This window comes from Mytilus edulis, chromosome 14 (genome assembly GCF_963676685.1).
Source record: "Mytilus edulis chromosome 14, xbMytEdul2.2, whole genome shotgun sequence".
NCBI lineage: Eukaryota > Metazoa > Mollusca > Bivalvia > Mytilida > Mytilidae > Mytilus > Mytilus edulis.
This window is the reverse complement of record NC_092357.1, coordinates 30,177,962-30,187,862: the sequence shown is the minus strand read 5'-3', so window position 1 is coordinate 30,187,862 and position 9,901 is coordinate 30,177,962.

The following is a 9,901-nucleotide window of genomic DNA, read 5'->3' as shown; positions in this document are numbered from 1 at the left end:
CTATGTTTGTAGAACATTGATATATCAAAGTGGGTAATCTTTTGATTTAGTAGAAGATTATAAGTATAAGTACATGTAGTACTGTAGTTTGGGTATAAAAATTTTGATAACTTAAGATTGAATTCATGAAAACATGTATCACCTAACATTGATGGTACAATGGGAACGCAACCAGGCTTGATCTTATTGTTTTGGATTATGGGTGTTGTTCATATAACAAACAAAGGTATTTTTTGAATGCCAAAAATGCATCTAAAAAAATTACTGAATGAAGACTATCAGTGACAGTGAAGCCTGTAACAATGAGTAAAACAAAAAGGAGAATGATAGTCAGCTCTAGAGGTCATTATATAACAGAAGAAATTCATGACAGATAACAACTAGACATAAACCAATTAAAACACACTGCAACTAATGACAACCGTAGTTGTCTAAAAAAAACGTGTTATTGCAAAATAACTTTCATTTTAAAAAAAATCACATGGGTCAAAATGCAAAACTAACTCCTAATTCATAACTTTCATTTTTCAGTTGTGTGTTCTAGTCTTTTTCGGCTTGACGTTTGTCAACTATATTTTTGTTCAATGATGCAATCTATAATTTTTTGGTTTTTCGATGAACATGTGTTCTAATTAACCCCTCTACTAGATCACTAGCTTGCGAAACGTGAAACTGTCAATTTGATCCTTGGCCACTATATGTACATTCGATTCTTATTGAGCAGAAGTGTCATCTTGTCTGCCATAGCTACAAATATAGGCCTCAATCAATAATAACTGGCCGCCAAGACATTTTTTTTAACTGAATTTGCCGAGGTTAAGACTTTTCGTTATCAATCAGAATTGGGCATCAAAGGGATATAGCACAATTAATCAGAGAAAACCTGACAAGTCTTTGATCGCAAGAAAAAATTATAGGAAGACAAGTAAGTCCACACATCACAAGGGGAACTGAAAATGAAGTACCAGGTACAAAACGTACTAAAAGACATTGTTTGCGAACTCGAGTTCTTTGCACATAACTAATCTGTGATAGGTTACAACAGACAAAAAAACAGGATTAGGACAACGCTTATAGGAATATATTTCGCCATGAATACAAATATTATTACACAAGACACAACATAGAAAACAAAAGACTTAAGAACATGAAACCCACAAACAAACCTGGGGGTGATTTCAGGTGCTCTGGTTAAGCAGATCCTGCTCCCCATGTAGAACCCGTCGTATTTATCATATTATTACCTATCCATTGAATAATCTAATTCAATAGGTTTAATGTATAAACACGGAACTTTCTTAGGTTTCAATTATTTAAAATATGATCATAAACATTCATTTTTTTTCACATTATCGAATTGATAAATAAAAACAGTACAAACTATCTCTGTGTATAGTTTTACCCCTTTGACAAAATCAAAAGAACACACACACAAAACACTATGCATTTCCTGACAGATAAAACCATTGTTTTTTTAACTATATCATTCATTTAAGAACCAATGTCAACAATACGGAAACACTAAGAACGACTAATCGAATGTAGTATCCGTATGTCACCATTTTTTGTCAAATAGTAAGTACTGTGTATATTTATCACAATTATCAACATATAGCATGGAAACAAATAAGATTTTCTAAGATTAGGTGCAAGAGAAATGAAACAAAATTAACTAGATTGTTTTTTCTGTTTGAATTACAAATGAAGATGTTTCTGACCTCTTTATTAACGTTAAACCTGAGTTCCCGTCGCATAATAACACGACTTCCTGTACAAAATATTCACACAAACTCGATGATCAGATGCGATCAAATAATATTTATAAGGATATACTAATGTTTTAAAGTAAAATAGATATTGTGAGCTTGAAATACACAGTGATATTGACTAAATTAATGAGCTGTCAACAAATTCAAAAAGCGCCAACAAACTAAGAAACAACCATTAACTTTAATCCTATTTATTCCGAAAAACATTTGCACATCAGTTGATCAACTTACTTTAGCGGGAACTTACATTTGTATATAATACATGTGGGTCAACTATTAAAATTTTACTATATGAAAATTTGACGTCGGAACCTGGACCTGGATTAATTTGGATATATATTATAGGTGAATTTGTTTCACAACCAGAAGATGAAGAATTCCTGATATTGATTCATACTTACATATTGATAACAGGTATCTATAGTTTAGAACATAAAAATAATCTTCCAAACCCAAAAATAATGTTTTTTACAGACTTACCAATCACTATTGAAAATGTAACTGGAAATTCCAAAGGGATGACTTCAATTGCTAAACAGAGTTTAAAGACAAATTTTATAAAACAGAAACCAAGTTTAGTATTTCAATGAAGTGGTCTATAAAACGTGAAAAAAGTCATCAGATGCCTTGCACTTAGTGTCGTTATATATATATAATTCCTATGCACATATATCAATGATCAGGTTAACCTTTGTGTTGACGTGGACATATGTAATCCATAAATAAAACACATACGCCAGAAGTAAAGGAGAGTCGTGGTGTAGTGATTAAGGCATTGGACTATTAACTCAAACGTTCAAGGATGGATCTTCTTTCCGGAGAGAACATTTCAGGGACTAAATGTTCGGCTCTCCCTCGACACCATTTGGGAGTATGGTCTTGAGAAATGATGATAGTGCGTTGGAAGTGGACGATGAATGGCTTTATCCTGATTAAGAGTAATTTCTCGCAATTTGATTGACTGATATTGTCCTAATAAATTTCAGTACAATTTTTATATCACGTCAATTGGAATTATCTCCCTTATTCATTACGTTCCTTATACCACTGACCTAATAAAAAATATATAACTTGAGTTGCTTTAAATAGTCCTAATATTTTAGATTTATTCACAGTTTTAGATTAGATACCTAAAATATATTTGGTTGATATTGTCCTATTACTTAATTTAAATATAATAATATGTAATATAACAAAATCAGGATAAATTCGTTACACAGTGTTCAATTGTCCTAATACAGAATTTATCGGGTCTATAACATTCATATCGGGTTTGGCTTCATTCCAGATATTGCAAGTCACAGACTTTTCAAACCAGTCCGCATTGAAAAAGTTGACAAAGAGAAAAGATCTTTTCTTAATCTTTCCTTCGTCAACAAAGGACTCGATGGTGGACGTGTCAACTTAGGCAATATCCTTCATCGAAAACCCCTCAATATTTCAAATATCAGTATGTACCAATTATTTCATTTACCTATACCAAACCTATTGCAACTAAAATTGTTAATTACAAACACGTTTTGGAGGATCTCAATATTGACGACTTCAAGTCTAAACCACCTGATTACACTTGTGGTAGTTCCCAATTCATATATAATCCGGCTGGTCACGTTATTACCGGTGACCTCAACATTGTCAATGACACTTCCTTGCGAAATATAGTGAGTCTAAATCCAACAACTGGAAATATAACTTCAACATTTTGATGGATTCAGTCGCGGATTATGTCAGGCAATGGGCTAAGCGCGGGAAGGAAGACGTAGACACTCTTTCCGAATGGATTAAGGCTGTGAGGTCGTTGATACAAATCATAATTAGAAACTGAATGGGTCTATCAATGCCCATACTACGTTAATGTTTAAAGATCCAAATGTTGCAAAACACTTATCCTACCTCCAACAATTGGAAATATAACTTCAACATTTTGATGGATTCAGTCGCGGATTATGTCAGGCGATGGGCTAAGCGCGGGAAGGAAGACGTAGACACTCTTTCCGAATGGATTAAGGCTGTGAGGTCGTTGATACAAATCATAATTAGAAACTGAATGGGTCTATCAATGCCCATACTACGTTAATGTTTAAAGATCCAAATGTTGCAAAACACTTATCCTACCTCCATAACAAATATGTTGTTGTCCCCGCAGATAAAGCCCCAAACAACATCATTTTTGTGTGTAAAACTCATTACATTAACTGCTTGATAAACGACTTAGGTAGCTCACTTGGAAACTCAACATATACCCTCGAGGAAATCCTGGATAATCACAGGTCTGTTATATGTTCCTTTGAAATTTCAACCAAAGATGAAGATCTGGATCTTAAATGAATGTATTGGATACCTAAACTACTTTAGTATCCTTACAAACAATGGTATATTGCTGGGTCTTCAAAGTGCTCTATGAAAACTTTTTTTAATTTACTTACATACATTTTATCAGCAATCAAAGCCGGGCTTCAAAGTTATTGTGAACCTACCTATTCTAATTTTGTCAGACGTTTTTAAAAGATATTCAAACAGAAACTAACAATGTTAAACGTACAAATCAAAGAATACTATAAAACGTTATTTAGATAATAAACCTAAAATCTATACTTCAATAACATCGTATGTTATTTCAAAGTTGATACTGAATACTTATTAACATGTTCTTCCAAGGAACATATTTTTTTTAAATGAATGGGACATTCTGTGACATAACCCTGTTTCGTCAACTTTCTGCTCATACACTAGTGACGTTATACAAAATCTAAAAGAGCAGCCATAAGATTTTGAATACCAAATAAGTGAGGAAGTGCATATCCCAAATTCAGAGGGGTATAATTTTTTGTTCTGGCGGATATATTCATGGTACTTAATCAGACAAAAATGTATTGTCAATGGAAAGAACATCATCAATATATCTGAATGTAAAATAAAATGATCTAAATTCTTTGATCTTCTTGTTTTTACAAGTGTCTGAAGGAACTCCTACTCATATGAAAATAAGAAGGCGGCGACAAGGAAAGGCAGACATTGTGTTCCCATTGGAATGTCAACAATAAGTTAAAAAGGTTCACCTCTTTATTCATCAAATATGTTGCCAATAAGAAACTGAAAGTTGTTTTTCCCAGGACATGTTAATATTGTTATATCGAAACACCACTTTAACATGCTTAAGGGGTATTTCCTGGGATAAAGTACGCAGGAAGTTTTTGTTTGAATACGATGTTTCTTTACGTATATGAAGAGAGAGAGAGAAGAAAAATTACATCTTTTTTTTCCAAATCTATTCCAAAAAATAAATTTTTCATTCTACGTATTCATTAATTTAAAGGACTACATGCTACGGAAGTCCTATGATTTAACACCAAATGCGATGAAATTGTATAAAATAAACAATAATCAATTATTTATTATCATTTTGTTTCTATAAAAAGGCATTTACAAATTTGACCGTTAAATTGTTCATGAGGTATTACATAGTCGATTACAAAAGAATAACAATGATAGCCCATGTGCTCATGCATAGGCTATATATTGGACACCTTGTTTTTAAATGGTTTAGATCTCATATCTCATTTTTGGCATTATATCGAAGTGTATTCTATCAAATGCAATCGTCATGTCAGTATTCTCGCCATCAAAACATTAATGAGTTAACTAGCATTAAAGAAGCATCTGATGAAATAAAGGTAAACAGTCTCATTTTGCCTTGTACTGTAACGGTCGTAGTAGAATTATCGTACAAAAAAAAAACCATCATGGTCGTTTTTTTATGTAAATTCTTTTGTTAATATATTAAGAAATCAACCAGCACTTCATTGTTCTGCATCCTTATTTTGAATTATATTCCAAGTATGCTTGTTCTTGAAAGTATAGTTTTTAATTGGACACACTTATCGGATACGTATGTCATTTTATTCTTATACTGTCTCTGAGACCGTGTGTACTTGTGCTTGAAGAAGTGCTTAAAACCTTGAATTCAATCAAGATCCGGATCAGACCTAAAATAAAAAAATTATAATTTATTTCTGAGAACATATCAATGTAGATATGTTTACACTACTTTCATTTTCTCGTCTCAATATGAATTTTATTTGCCACTGAACTGAGGTTCAAGGGTACAAAAATTCCAGCAAATTTTTAAACATTTGTTTTTCATTATAAAATTTATTTATTCCACTATTACAAATGTAGTTGTTACTTTTTGATATTGTACAAAAATCAACCAAAGTAAATCGATTTGATGACTTTAAAATGTTCATATTATTAAACAAGAGGCTCTCAAGAGCCTGAATCGCTCACCTGAATTTTTTTGGTTTAATCTCTCATCAATGATTATTTTGGCTTTTCAATTTATTTAAATGTTCTTGAAATCGTCCTATTCTCTTCAAAAGCCAAAAAAGAAATCAATTTCTCCATGTTCTATTTTAGCCATAGGAGCTATGTTTCTTGACATACAAGGAAATGAAATATAAAATTTATACTAGATACTCTGAAACTCTGAAACTCATTTAGCCTAAGTTTGGCTGAAATTGATACAGCAGTTTCAAAGGAGAAGATTTTTTAAAGTAAGTCAACATGATGAACAAATTGTGAAAATTTTTTTTTAAAGGGCAATAACTCCTTAAGAGGTCAATTGACAATTTTGGTCAAATTGACTTATTTGTAGATCTTACTTTGCTGATCATTTTTGCTGTTTACAGTTTATCTTTATCTATAATAATATTCAAGATAATGACCAAAAACTGCAAAATTTCCTTAAAATTACCAATTAAGTGGCAGCAACCCAACAATGGTTTGTTTGATTCATCTGAAAATTTCAGGGCTGATAAATCTTGACCTAATGAACATTTTTACCCCATGTCAGATTTGCTCTAAATGCTTTCGTTTTTGAGATATAAGCCAAAAACTGCATTTGACCCCTATGTTCTATTTTAAGTAACGGTGGCCATGTTTTTTGACGGATCAAAAATCTAAGCACACACTTAGTGCAGGATAATCTAAAGAACAATCATGCTAAGTTTCATCCAAATCCATTCAGTAGTTTCAGAGGAGAAGATATTTTAAAGTTAGCAAATATGATGAACAAATTGTGAAAAATTGCCATTAAAGGACAATAACCCCTTAAGGGGTCAATTGACAATTTTGGTCATATTAACTTATTTGTAGATCTTACTTTGCTGATCATTTTTGCTGTTTACAGTTTATCTTTATCTATAATAATATTCAAGATAATGACCAAAAACTGCAAAATTTCCTTAAAATTACCAATTAAGTGGCAGCAACCCAACAATGGTTTGTTTGATTCATCTGAAAATTTCAGGGCTGATAGATCTTGACCTAATGAACATTTTTACCCCAGTCAGATTTGCTCTAAATGCTTTCGTTTTCGAGATATAAGCCAAAAACTGCATTTGACCCCTATGTTCTATTTTAGGTAACGGCGGCCATGTTTTTTCACGGATCAAATATCGAAGCGAACACTTTGTGCAGGATACTCTAAGGAACAATCATGCTAAGTTTCATTCAAATCCATTCAGTAGTTTCAGAGGAGAAGATGTTTGAAAAATTGTTAACGACGACAGACGACAACGACGACGACGTCGACGACGACGACGACGACGGACGCCAAGTGATAAGAAAAGCTCAAAGGCCAGGTGAGCTAAAAAGAGCTCCAAATTGTCCTCAAACTCCCTTTTGTGCAAAAATGCCTTTTTGTGTTAAAATTGAAATATCTTATTTTCACTCAGTGACCTAAATGTTTTTGTTATTTTTTTCAAATAAGCTGTAATTAAACTAAATGTGACTTCTAACAGGAGCAACATGACGGCGCGACATGTGTAACCTTCCGGAACACTTGAGACCAATCCAAGTTTTTGGTGGGGTTGGGGTTGCTTAGTCTTAAGTTTTCTATGTTGTATCTTGTGTACTATTTTTTTTTCTGTTTTAGCCTTCACGTTGTAGTTTTTTTCAATCTATGAAATAAAATATACTTCTGGTATTTTTTCGTTCCTCTTTAATGAGTAGTTTTTGGAGATTTCCCCTTCTTAAATTTCGTTCCAGCAAAGAATGAATTATTTATAAATGTCTTTAATTTATAGAGAAAAGAAAGCTTGTGAACGATATATGTTAAAATCTAAAAAAAAATATATATAATAATGTCCGTACATCTTGTTTGTTTTATATTATACACAATTTGTTTTAATTTATTATGTCGCCAATAAAACTCCAAAGTACTATATCAACTATGAAATATTTTCCTGTTTGGAACGGAAATCATTTAAAACAATAGATTCACATAGTTGATATAAGTTCAATTGACATAACACTTGACAATGTTTCAATACAATAATAGTATTTTTTCATTTACAATTTCAGGGACACATTTGTAAAATTCATTATTTTGATTTAAGCATTCGTATGTTTGTTTACATCAATTGAAATAACCTGTGCACTGCAAACATCCTTTTATTTTACCTCTAATGACGTCTTCACACTAAATCCATTGAATGTTGGATGTGTACGGATTGACAATTTAGTCTTTAGATACATATTTTTTATTAGTTTTTAGTGGCTTTGAACTAGCTGTCAGCTAACTGCGAGTACTCTCAGTTCTGTTCCAAGTGTATTTTTGTTGTTGGAATGTACAGGTACCCGGCCACGTCCACTTGTATTTTTATCCATCTGATGAGTTTCAACTGCTTTTTATAGTTCGTTCTTATGTTGTTCAGTTATACCACTGTCCCAGGTTAGGGGAGGGTTTGGAACCCGCTAACATGTTTAACCCCGCCACATTCTGTATGTATGTGCTTGTCCCGAGTCAGGAGCCTGTAATTCATTGGTTGTCATTTGTTTATGTGTTACATATTTGTTTTTTGTTCATTTTCTTTATATAGATGAGGCCGTTAGTTTTCTCGTTTGAATTGTTTTACATTGTCATTGCTTGGCCTTTCATAGCTGACTATGCGGTATGGGCTTTGCTCGTTGTTGACGGTCGTACGGTGACTTATAGTTGTTAATTTCTGTGTCATTTTGGTCTCTTGTAGAGAGTTGTCTCATTGCCAATCATACCAAATCTTCTTTTTTTATATATAAGCCATGAACAAATTAAATATATTCACAGAAATATCACCTTTCTTTTTCAAGGGAGTTTAATAAGTTTCTGCTACATGCAATGAAAATACTACACTTTTGTACAAATGCACTCTTTTTTTATTTTTGCTATATGTTTCAGACAAAATAAAATCGCGTATCCCTTTTACATTCAAATAATTACTGCAATAGCCATGCTTTTTATAGTCAAACACCGTCAGAGGGTACTTTGCCTCAAGGATAGTTAAACAATAAAATAGAGGTTGCAAAATTGTTTGCCATCAAGTAAAGTTAGATGCAATATATTAATTCAAAATTTGATCAGTAACAAAGGAATTATGTACGTTTATAGTTTTTTCAATAATGCTAGTCTCATAAATAACTACTAATGTAAACTTAGTTGCATATTTGTCCTTTAAAATTTAGTTGATTTTATTACCACTACATTGTAATATATATATTCATTAGAGTTCGTGAGTTATTTTATTAACGTCAAAAGTGTCTCCAACGTCGAATGAAAGTAGAATAAATCACCAAAAACACAAAGCCAAAACGTTTGGCAGGCGAAATATAATATAGTTAAAAAATAAAACCTTCTTAAAAGTTTATTAGAGATTGTCAGGAATTTTTAGTTATTACATATTATGTCATAATAAACTATTGAGTCTTGAAATATTCAGTTCAAGTAAAATTGAAAATCATCACTTTTAAAATTGTATCAACAATACCAGTTTTGGTTAAGGAGGAAATATTCCCAGTGGAATGACAATTCAATGATATATGTCGTACATAAATATCGCATGTTTACACAAGTATTCATGTTCAACATTGCAAATTGCTTACAAGGAAACTATTCAACAACGGGTTCCAAATTGTGAAGTTGAAATCATCTCCACCTAAATTTTGCAGCCACCATCACGAATTAATGACTGTTATGGAATATTCGTTTCACAGATGATGGTGGATATGTTCTTTGTATCGTAACTAAAACCCCGTCCTATTTTCGAAAATGTGATCAACCGAATTGTACTTATTTCTGGGTTTGTACTAAAATG